The sequence below is a fragment of the Geotrypetes seraphini genome, chromosome 6, assembly GCF_902459505.1.
Source record: "Geotrypetes seraphini chromosome 6, aGeoSer1.1, whole genome shotgun sequence".
In the NCBI taxonomy this organism is placed as follows: domain Eukaryota; kingdom Metazoa; phylum Chordata; class Amphibia; order Gymnophiona; family Dermophiidae; genus Geotrypetes; species Geotrypetes seraphini.
This window is the reverse complement of record NC_047089.1, coordinates 44,587,569-44,600,138: the sequence shown is the minus strand read 5'-3', so window position 1 is coordinate 44,600,138 and position 12,570 is coordinate 44,587,569.

Genomic DNA, 12,570 nt, shown 5'->3' with positions numbered 1-12,570 from the left:
CACACACACACATCTAGGGACTTAATTTCAAATGGGCTTTGCCCCAGAAATAGCATGTGCAAAAAGCCTTTGGAATACAAAGTCCAAAGACTGAGGTTAAGCATATGTTATTCGTTGTTTAGAGTAGAACAGATTTTATATGTATTGTGGGTACACATAAAGTGAACACAGACTGAAATTTTTAGTAGCTGCTCAAGAGATCTTTATGTGCCTCATATGTATATTTCAGACAGACCAAGTCAAAATTTAATCACAGCTCTATTAATCCTATATGCTTAATATGAAGTGCTCAGACCAATACTCTTTGATTCACTGATCTCACCAAACTGGGGTATATTAGTATTCTGTGATGAAGATCATACAAGTCAAAATTTAATCACAGCTGGGGTATATTAGTATTCTGTGATGAAGATCATACAAGTCAAAATTTAATCACAGCTCTATTAATCCTATATGCTTAATATGAAGTGCTCAGACCAATACCCTTTGATTCAGTGATCTCACCAAACGGGTATATTAGGGACCATCATATCAGCGGGATATGAAGTGATATGATGGTCCCTAATATACCCCAGTTTGGTGAGATCACTGAATCAAAGGGTATTGGTCTGAGCACTTCATATTAAGCATATAGGATTAATAGAGCTGTGATTAAATTTTGACTTGTATGATCTTCATCACAGAATACTATTGGATATCTCCCCAGTAGTTTGTGTATTTCAGACAGACCTTCATTTCTAGCAGTACATTTAGAAAAATTTGGAGAATTGAACAGTTATGTGATTCATACATTAATGTATTTACATATATAGAAATAAGGGTCAATAGACAATTCACATGTGATCGATCCCTTTACTCTGGACTAGCAGTGCATTTGTGGCAACCTTTTGAGGGCTACAATCCCATTTATAGCTTAAACAACAAGGAGGTTGCATTGTATAAAAGCCTTAGAGGAGCATTTTGGATGTTTGAGAAAAACATCCAAAAATTGGGTGGAGAAAATATTTATTTTCTAACCCACAAGACATCTATTTTTTTAATGAAAATGGCCCAACTAGATGTTTTGTCCAGCTAGATGCCATTATCGAAAAAGTCCAAAGCAAGTCTTTGCATATAGGAGGGGCCAGCATTTTTAATGGACTGGTCACACAGACATGCCAGTAGAGCATTGATGTGAATTTCACATCAGGGGTACCAGGTACACATCTCACCATAACCCCTGTACATTATATGGTGAGCCCTCCAAACCTCCCCCAAAGCCTACGGTACTCATCTGTCTACCACCCCAATAGCCCTTTTGCCTGCAGGTGTCACCTGTAGGGCAGTACAGTGGTTTTTTGGTGGGCTCACACTTTCCACCACTAGTTAGGGTGGCATTTGGGCCTGGGTCTTCTCTGCAATCCACTGCACTACCCACCAGGCTACTCCAGAGACCTGTTTGTAGCTCTACTAGGACTGGCCATAGTATCTGCAGCTGTCATAGAGACAGATATGTACTGTTTCATGCAGATATTTGGGAAGTGGGAAGGGTTCATTGACCACTGGGAGAGTGTGTACGGGGTCATACTTTCATCCTTCCAGTAGATCTGGTCAGTTTAGGTACCTTTTTTGCCCTTTGTCATTTTAAAAACAGGTCTAGCACAAAATGTCCAAATTGTGCCCTGGATGTTTTGTAAAATGATTAATTATTGCTATAAAATGTCCAAGTGCTAAACCCACCCAAATCCCACCTCTAACATGCCCCCTTAAGATTTAGATGCACTGGAGACAAAATGACCAGAAAGACTTCTAGAAAGTCAGTTTTGAAAATGCCCACTTGGATGTTTTGATTAGTAAGATGTCCAAGTGCTGGTTTATGCCGTGTTTTGGACATCTTATCTTCTTTGAAAATAAGCCCCTTAGTGAACTTTCCCACAGTGCAATTCAGTCCAGTTCTAGAGCAGCGCTAAATATATTTCATGATGGATGAAGATAACTTTGCAGTTTAAAACTATATGACAATTAGGCCTTATCTTGGACAAGTGGTCAGTGTCTTGCTATAAGAAGATATTTAAAGTGAAAGAAGCAAATCTGCAATTTTCAAGTTTTAATCTCTGCTCAAAATGCTCTTTTTCTTCACCACCATTCTTCTTCCTAAATAATTCTAACTGTTCAGGAATAATGTAGGAAAATATTTCTTTATAGAAAGGGTGATAGATGTGTGAAATAGTCTCCTGATGGAGATAGTAGAGATGAAGACTGTATTTGAATTCAAGATAGCGTGGGACAGGCATCACTTAGGGAGAAGAGGAGATAGTGGATGGTGTGGACGGGCAGACTGGATGGGCTATTTGGCCTTTATCTGCCTCGGCTTAGTAAAAGGGGAGGATATTAACACACAGCTACTAATGCAAAATGCTGTTAGCTACTCCTCTAAAGGTAACATAATAACATAGTAGATGATGGCAGATGAAGACCCGAATGGTCCATCCAGTCTGCCCAACCTGATTCAATTAAAATTTTTTTAAAAATTTTTTCTTCTTAGCTATTTCTGGGCAAGAATCCAAAGCTCTACCCGATACTGTGCTTGGGTTCCAACTGCCGAAATCTCCGTTAAAACCTACTCCAGCCCATCTACACTCTCCCAGCCATTGAAGCCCTCCCCAGCCCATCCTCCACCAAATGGCCATATACAGACACAGACCATGCTTATCTGCCACAATAACAAGACTTATGTTAACTATAGAGACAGCCCCAGCCCATTACATTCTTCCTAATAGGAGTATCCATGTTAGTGCATGCCAGCTGCTGCATTAAAATATTAAAACAGTTAATACACTATTAATGTAGCACAACACAATCTTTTAGGACTCATTAAAAAAGCTGCATTAAACACCTAACTCAGGTTTGGAAATAGGCCCTTAAAAACTTTATTGTAAGCATTTGTTCCATAATGCCGGTAACTAGCCGTTTTTTATACTGTTTCAGGACTTCCAAGATGGAATCCCTTATGAAGTTTGACAAATTTTTGATTTAGTTAGGGAAGCAAAATGGCTGATTTGTCTGGTATTAAAAAGTGAATAGAGGACAAATTTGAAGACAGCCACACATGTATAAACAAGTACATAAGATGTGCAGGTTGATTTTTCAGTACAGTATTGTTTTACTGAAAACAGGATTTGTTTTGCATATGCTTTATTTCCATTAAATTGTGGGTCAGTAAGGTGTGATGACAAACTGTTAATATTTTATATGTATTTAAAATAACATTCATGCATTGGCTCTATTTATTACAATGCAGTAATAATTTGCAGTAACTATGCATTAATTGCCAAAATTAACATGTAGTAACTGCAAAACCTCTGCATTAACTGTTAAGGGTTTCCCCAGCAGTTTCACATTCAATTAACACAGAGCAAAAGTCTGTAATAACATCATTGAAAATAACATAACGCTGAGTCTCCATTCACATAAGTTTATGTCAGCTGGGGCATTTCCAGGATGGCGTTGGGGTGAAGTTTGAAGTTATATGTGTACTTTATATAATACAGTGGTATGCACTTAAAATTAACCTGAAAAATTGTGCAAGTTTAAATGTATGTTTGGGATAATTTTCAAAGAGAAAGTATATACCAGTATGTGTTTCCCCTATGCAATACCTGCCACACAAGTTAGCTGGCCTGTTATGAAATTACCCTCAAAGGGTGTGTATCTGTACCTGCTAAGCGACATTCTGAAGTATTTCAGTGTGCATAGTATGTTTAAAAATTTTTTTTCAAACGATCAGACATATTTGGCAGTTGTATTATTTCATGAAGTAAAGTGACTCAATATAGAAACTTACTTCTAACAGTTGTTCATAGTTACTGTAGATTTATCAAATTGTAATATTTCTGTTGGCATTTTCAAATGGTCATTGCATCTAAGTTTTCTATAGCATGTTGAATATACCCATGAACAAAAATTTAACTTTATTATATACTTTATTGGTTATATTTAAGATTTTTATGCATTGTTGCACATGGAATTGGGATCTACATTATCTTTCTATATTGTTTGCGCAAACGAAAGGGTTCATAGACAACGGCGCGAAAGGTGGAGGCGCACACCGCTCAAAATTAGTGTTTTTAGGGGCTCCGACGGGGGTTTTTGTTGGGGAACCCCCCCACTTTACTTAATAGACATCGCGCTGGCGTTATGGGGGGTTGTAACCCTCCACATTTTACTGTAAACTTAACTTTTTCCCTACAACACCCCCACACCCCCACAACGCGGCGCGATGTCTATTAAGTAAAGTGGGGGGGGTTCCCCCCCACGCCCCCCCGTCGGAGCCCTAAAAACATTAATTTTGAACGGCGCACGCCTCTGCGCTGCGCTCAATTGTCTGGGCACGCCTTTGTCCCGGCACGCTTTTGACCTGACACCAACGAAAGGATAGGCCAACAGAGATCTGAAGTGAATTTTGCAGATAATATGATTTAGACACAAGAAATATAATTATTTGGGTGGTTTGAAAGATTTATCAACTATCAGCAAGCAATTAAAGTTCAAAGAGGACATTTGGATTCACTTCAGGATCTTCATAGCTCCTTGAAATGAATATCTGTTAGAATGGCATGTATGATGCTCCAAGCTAATCAGCTTACGGGAGTCTCTCTGTCAAATGGAGTAATAACATTCCAGAGTATCAAACCAAAACATAATTTATAACATAGGAGAGTGTTTCTTTTTTATATAAATACTTGAGGAAATAGTGGCTCTGTGAAGGAACTAATATTTTTATGTACCCAGCATATGCAGTTAAAAGCATTCCATTGTTGTTTGGGGGTTACATAACTTGATTTCTAATTTTATTTAGAAAAAAAAATGAAATGAAGCATATGTTGTAATGAGAAGAGCAGTGAAATCTAGGAAAAATGAAAAAAAAAAGTGATCACCTGCAACAAAAAAATAAGATTTTAATGAATTCAGTTAGAGCAAATAATTTGTAATAAAACATTCAAAATTCCATTCTTATATGTGAAGAAAAAAAAAAAAAAAAAGTTACAGAAGTGGTGGAGAGCTGGAACGTTCTTCCGGAGTCTGTCATAGGGGAAAACACCCTCCAGGGATTCAAGGCAAAGCTAGATAAGTTCCTGCTGAACACGGACATAAGCAGGTAGGGCTAGTCTCAGTTGGGCGCTGGTCTTTGACTGGAAGGCCACCGCGTGAGCGGACTGCATGGGCATGATGGACCACTGGTCAGACCCAGCAGCGGCAATACTTATGTTCTTAAGTTCGCATGTAACTATTTTAGACTCCTTAAACCCATGACATGAAAAATTGGCCATGCTCAACATTTTGGATCCACCACTTTATTCACCTTTTCCCAGACAGTCCCAAATGTCCAAATAAATATCATTAACTATGACAGTTCATGTAAGTTAAAAAAAAAAAAGTGTACAAAAATTAAGCAGATGAAAAGTCTTTCTAAATAGTTGTTGAGTTTCTGATGCCTTTTACCTTATGTACTTCAAGCACAATTGTTTCAAGTGTAATGACTTGATCTAGCATCTCGATGTCATACCAAGGACTTGCTTATAATTTAAATGTCAAATCTTCCTCCTTTAATGGCCTCCTGGTTTTCCCATTTGTATGTTTGACTGCATCAACTACATGATTGCGGAAGTTGCTCCAGTAACAGTAGGCTCATAACCCAGGGAAGCAGAGCCTGAGACGAGGCCTTTCATTACACTGATCAGAGCCCAGAATCAGCCCAAAAGTCACCAAAGCAAAATAAATCATCTTTTGAAGAATTCAGTTTCATACAAATTCCATGGCCTCAGACCAATTTTAATCTCCACCACCATTCTTTCTTCTGGTCCCACATATAAAACCCTAGTATATGATGATCTGATATTCTACTTTGAACTAGTTTATCCGTTATCCTTCTATGGGACTTTAAAGCCAAAGGAAAGTTTGCCATAAGAAGCTCTTTTATTCTTCTCTTTCTCCAGTTTTGTACATCTGGCAATTATATTCAGGATGGGTCTCTAATTAAACAGCTAGGTTTTGTAAATACTGTATTGGAAATAAATATATGACTTGCATATAGATGTAAATATATGGACAATATTTTGGCAAGTCTTTTTTAAACAAATTATGCATTGGCATATGCATCTTTAACATGTGAGTGATGTTGTATTTGTACAAACCAGGACACAGTGCTATAGGACATTCATTGGCTGTTGACAGCTGAAGCATGGTGTCGAGCTGTTCAGTAATTTGCTCTTTATATGCTGAAGTAGTCTGTGGTGCAAAAAACAAGTTGCAATGAACACGTTAACTGTTTAATAAAATGAACCTATTTTCTGGAAAGAAATTCAAGATTGTTGGTCTTTTATTTTATAAACGGTCAAATAAACAATGTGCAATGCAGAGTTGTCACAAGAATATATTCTTCTGAGATATATTGTTTGTTATCTGTAGACAAAACAAAATATCACATTTCCATTCCTGTTTTGCAAACCATTGTACAGCAAATATTAGCAGTCATTTATTCAGCTTAAACATAAGTGTCTTTGCTGACTTTATGCTCCCCTGTACATGTGTGTATTTGGTTGAACCACAGAATAAAATATGCCATTACAAAAAATAAGTGTTCCAGATGTTAGTATATTCAGAGCTGAATTTCGTATAAGACATCTAAGTTAGAACAGAGAATTAACAAGCTGCATTGCATTTTACAAAAGGCTCAGTCCCCCTGATATTCAAACCACAACAGCTTGCCAGCGAACTCAGAAATTCAATGCTGGTGCCATATCCAGCAACCAGCATTGAATTTCTAGTCTATTTTTGGTTGGCTGGTGATTTCCTGAGTCTGGTTGCACTTCCTTCTGACTGTGCATTCAATCTTTCTTTCTGCCTCCTGCAGGCTTCCTCTCCTCCAGACTAGAGAGTTGCGCGGGGACAGAAATCCCACCCGTCCCCGCCAAAGTCCCACCCGTCCCCACCCGTCCCCGCGAGGAATCCCACCCGTCCCCACCCGTCCCCGCGAGGAATCCCCTCCGTCCCCATAAACTTCAGAAATAGTTATTTCATTTAATTATGCTACTGAATTAAAGGCTCTGGTAGAAACCCATTTACAAATAAGCAAAAAGACTTTATTAATTTGAAAATATTAATTGGGAAGAATACATACTTTGTAAACGGGTTTCTACCAGAGCCTCTAATGTTTATAAATTTTTATCAACACAACTAATATACTACTTTATCCTGAAGCAAAAAAAAAAAAAAAGAAATAGAATTCTTTTCCTACCTTTGTTGCCTGGTTTCTGCTTTCCTCATTCAATTCCTTCCATCCACTGTCTCTCTTCCTTCTGCATCTTCCATTTGCTCTGTTACTGTGCCTCTCCCTTTCTTCCCCCTTCCAAATTGGTCTGGCACCCATCTTCTTCTCTCCGCTCCCCCCATAGTCTGGCATCTGTCTTCTTCCCTGCCAGCGTCTTCTCCCTACTCTCTCTTCCTCATTTCCTTTCAGTGTCCTTCTCCCCCCAATCTTCCCCATGTCCTTTCAGCGTCCTTCTCCCTCTCTGTCTTCCCCATGGCCTTTCAGCGTCCTTCTCCACCCCTTTGTCTTCCCCATGTGCTTTCAGCATCCTTCTCCCCCCCTCTGTCTTCCACAAGTGCTTTCAGAGTCCTTCCCCCCCTTTCCCATGGCCTTTCAGCGTCCTTCTCCACCCCTTTGTATTCCCCCATGTGCTTTCAGCGTCCTTCTCCCTCCTCTGTCTTCAAGTGCTTTCAGAGTCCTTCCCCCCTCCTCCTGTCTTCACCATGGCCTTTCAGCGTCCTTCTCCCCCCCCCTCCTTCTCTACCGCCCCGGGTGCAGCACAGCCGGCCAGGTCCCCTTACTTTTGTGGCACTTCCCCGACCAACCGACAACAGCCCCGGTCTGACAAACCTCCCTGCCCTTAACCGCGAATCTAAATTACCTTCTTACAGCTGCTGTAAGAAGGTAATTTAGATTTGCGGCTACAGGGCAGGGAGGATTGTCGGACCCGGGCTGTTATCGGTCGGTCGGGGAAGTGCCACAAAAGTAAGGGGACCTGGCCGGCTGTGCTGCAACCGGGGTGGGGCGGGGCGGACCACCCCCCTCCCTTGGTAGCCACTCGTACCGCGAGGCTACTCTCCTTCTCCTTACCTGCCCTGCCTGCAGCACAGAGCCGAACGGAAGTCTTTCCGACGTCAGCGCTGACGTCGGAGGGAGTGAGGGTTTTGTTTAAGCTTTGTTTAAGCCCTCCCTCCCCTCCGACGTCAGCGCTGACGTCGGGAAGACTTCCGTTCGGCTCTGTGCTGCAAGCAGAGAAGGTAGGGAGAAGAAGAGCCGCGCGACTGAGTACATCCAGCCCCGCAGGAGCCCCGCGACCCTCGGAGGCGTCCCCATGGGATCCCCGCGACCCTAGGGGGCGTCCCCACGGGATCCCCGTGACCCGAAGGGGGAACCCGCGGGATTCCCGTCGTCCCCGTTCCCGTGCAGCTCTCTACTCCAGACCTCATTCCATTCCCCAACCAACATCTCTCTCTGTCCCTCCATGAGCCCAACTTTTCTTCCTCTATCATCCCCCAGATTATTTTTCACCACGGTGCACCAGCCCCATGCCCATTTCTCCTTCTATTGCCCCTCTCTAACACCATGCCACATCTCTCCCTCCATCACTATGCCCAACATTCCTCCCCTTCCCTTCCCTTCAATCTATCCCTCTGTTCCCTCTCCACCACCATAGCCAACATTTCTCCCTCTCATCCTTCTATTCCCGATGCATCTGTACCTCACTCCTCTCTATGCACAATTTTCCTCTCCCTTTTTCCCCATGTGCACCATCTCCCTCTCACTCACACACTCAGGCCCAATTGTCCCTTTCTATTCCCTCCCTCCTTCCAATGTCCCAAGTTAGTGCCCCCTTCCTCCCTCCTTCCTATGTCCTGAGTTCATGCCCCCTCCCCCTCACTGCCTTCCAGCCTTTGTCCTTCCTCCCTCCCTGCTGCGCTGAAGCCTGCCTACCTGCCAATTCCTATGGTCCACCGTCGCCACAACTCCAGGAAAGGAAGGGTCAGGCACATGCAGCGATTGTATGCTGCCGGCCCCTAAGCCTTCCCCCAACATCAATTTTGACGTCAGAGAGAAGGTCCGGGCCAGCCAAGCAGCAATTGGCTGGCCCAGACCTCTGTCAGAATTGATGTCGGGGGAAGGCTTGTGGGCTGGCAGCGTATAATTGCAGCAAGCGCCTGGCCCTTCCCTTCCTGGAGTTAAGGTGGCGAGCGGTCAGCCCACATACCTCCAACAGGTGGTTCACGTGCCCCCTAGGGTATGCAGATCGCAGGTTGAGAAACCTTGCTCTAAGTTGTTCCATTTCTCTGTTGAGATGTCTATGTGGCCAGTCCATTACTATCCTTGCTCCTCCCATGTTCAAATGGTCTGCATTTGGACATTTTCAACATGGATGGTTTTCTGATCGGAAATGAGGAATAAAGGTGGCCAAGACATGTAAGCAGATAATTTTTTTAAAACATCATTTTTATTAAGTTTTTGTTTTTTAAATACAACAACAAACCAGCAACTGCAAACAAGAGGAAATAGCAGTAACAGTCAGGTCTTTTGCGTTATTCCTTCACGAAGAAACAATTTTTAAAAAAATATATTTGGATGTCCAAAAGTTTGCTATTCGTAAATGGTCATTTCTGTTCCTCCAACTTTGGACATCCAGCTGGGAACGTCCAAGTTGGACTTAGACTTTTTTTTTTTTTCAAAAGTGCCCCCCCCATGGATTTTTTTTACCAGTAACTAGCTAAACCTTTTTTAAACCCAGAGAATGTGACAAACTGCTGTTGTCACACTCTCTGGCAACAAGTTCTAAAGCTTAACTATTTGTTAAGTGATAAAATATTTCCTCCTATTTGTTTTAAAGGAATTTCCATATACCTTCAGAGTGTAGTTTTTTGAAATAAAAAAAAAAAATCGATGCCCTTTAACCCATTCTATGCCACTTAGGATTTTGTAGACCTCAATCATATTCTCCCTCAGCCGTCTCTTTTCCAAGTTGAAAAACCATAACCTCTTAAGCAATTTTCTGATATGAGAGGAGTTCCATCCCCTTAATCCAGCGGTCTCAAACACGCGGCCCACGGGCCGCATGTGGCTTTCCAGGTGCTATTTTGCGGCCCGCGGTCTGGACGCGATGATCAACTGTAAAGTGGCGGCAGCTCCTCGCGCATTTCTCTTCCCCCTTCCCTTGTGGAGCAGCAGCGTGTCTGGCCGGCTCAAGTCGATCGATCCGTACAAAGCCGCAGGTGGCGGCTCCTTGCGCTATCCACTCCTACATTGGAAGCCTCTCTGACGTCACAACATCAGAGAGGCTTCTGACGCAGGCGCGGATCTTGCGAGAAGCCGCCACCCGTGGCTTTGAACGGAACGATCAAGCCGGCCAGACATGCTGATGCTACACAAGGAAGGGAACCGAAGGGGAGGGGAAAGAGAAATGCTCTGCTGCATATGGAAAGGAGGACCCTAGGGAAATGCTGCTGCTGCTGCACAGGGAAAGGGAGGGAAGGGGGAAGAGAAATGCCTCTCCTGCACAGGAAAGGGGGGGAGGGAAATGCTGCTTCTGCTGCTGCTGCATAGGGAAAGGGAGAGGGAGGGAAGGGGAAGAGAAATGCCTCTCCTGCACAGGAAAGGAGGAAGGGAAATGCTGCTTTTGTTGCTGCTGTACCCAATTGGGGAAAGAGAGGGAAGGAAGGAGAATGAAGACAAGGGAGAGGAGAGGAACAAGAGATGCCAAGTTCATGGGAGGGAGGGAAGGAAAGGAGATATCAGACCATAGAGGGGGAGGGAGAGGTGCCAGGGTAAGAGGGGAGGGAAGGAGACAGATGCAAGACCAGGGAAAAGGAAAGAAGGAGGGAGGGAGAAAAGGAAGGAAAGATATGTCAGACCATGGAAATAGGGTTGGAAGAAGAGAGAGAGAGAAGGAAAGGTAAGACATGGAAACGTAGATTTTGAAAAGAAAGCAGAAAAATTGAATATTAAGTTAATGCCAAAGATGGATGCAAGGCAGAAAGTGAAGACAGAGAGAAAAACAGTCAAAGGACAAGAAGGCCCTGGAAACATAGTTAAAAGCACAGAAAAATAAAGTCACCAGCCAACAAAGGTAGGGAAAATTATTTTATTTTCAATATAGTGATTGAAATGTGTCAGTTTTGAGAAAGAAAAGATATTAAACTTTAAATGTGAGGGCTGCAGAAAAAATAGAGTACTTGGAGGGCTGCAGAAAAAATAGTTAATTTCTTATTAAAGAAATGACAATTTTGCATAAGGTAAAACTCTTTATAGTTTATATATCTTTCCTTTTAACTGTTAAAGGAAAGTTTTATAAACTATAAAGAGTTTTACCTCATGCAAAATTGTCATTTCTTTAATAAGACATTAATTATTTTTTCTGCGGCCCTCCAAGTACCTACAAATCAAAAATGTGGCCCCGCAAGGGGTTTGAGTTTGAGACCACTGGTCCAGAAGAAGCTATAGACTAAGAAGCTCCAGAATAGAGAATGACACGGTGACGGTTTACCCGCGGCCACCGCATTTAAGCCGCGGGTCACCGCCGAAAACGGGGAAGAAAACTAGCAGTCGCTGCGGTGACGGGGACAAGGCCATTCACCGACCGCGGAAACGGTGAACAGGTTTGTCCCCACGGACCAATGTACCCCCTTCTAGGAACCGCTATTTACCTGTGTTTCACCGCTCCTCGCTCGTCTGGCCAGCAGGCCTGCCTCCGTCCAAATGAGGCGGGCCCGCCCCTCCCCTCCCCTCCCCTGCCTCCCAATGGCCTCCCCTAAGATCGCCGGCAGGAGGGTACCCAACCCCTCCTGCTGGACCCCCCCCCAACGAACCCTCCCACCCCGGAACCCCCTTAGTCTTACTTTCCAAGTTGGACCGGACAGCTCCTCGCTCGTCTGGCCAGCAGGCCTGCCTCCGTCCAAATGAGGCGGGCCCGCCCCTCCCCTCCCCTGCCTCCCAATGGCCTCCCCTAAGATCGCCGGCAGGAGGGTACCCAACCCCTCCTGCTGGACCCCCCCTCAACGAACCCTCCCACCCCGGAACCCCCTTAGTCTTACTTTTCAAGTTGGACCGGACAGCTCCTCGCTCGTCTGGCCAGCAGGCCTGCCTCCGTCCAAATGAGGCGGGCCCGCCCCTCCCCTGCCTAACCCACAGGATCCTAGGGCCTGATTGGCCCAAGCACCTAAGGCCCCTCCTATAGCGGGAGTGGCTTTAGGTGCCTAGACCAATCAGGCCCTAGGATCCTGTGGGTTGGGCAGGGTAGGGGCGGGCCCGCCTCATTTGGACGGAGGCAGGCCTGCTGGCCAGACGAGCGAGGAGCTGTCCGGTCCAACTTGAAAAGTAAGACTAAGGGGGTTCCGGGGTGGGAGGGTTCGTTGGGGGGGGGGTCCAGCAGGAGGGGTTGGGTACCCTCCTGCCGGCGATCTTAGGGGAGGCCATTGGGAGGCAGGGGAGGGGAGGGTAGGGGTGGGCCCGCCTCATTTGGACGGAGGCAGGCCTGCTGG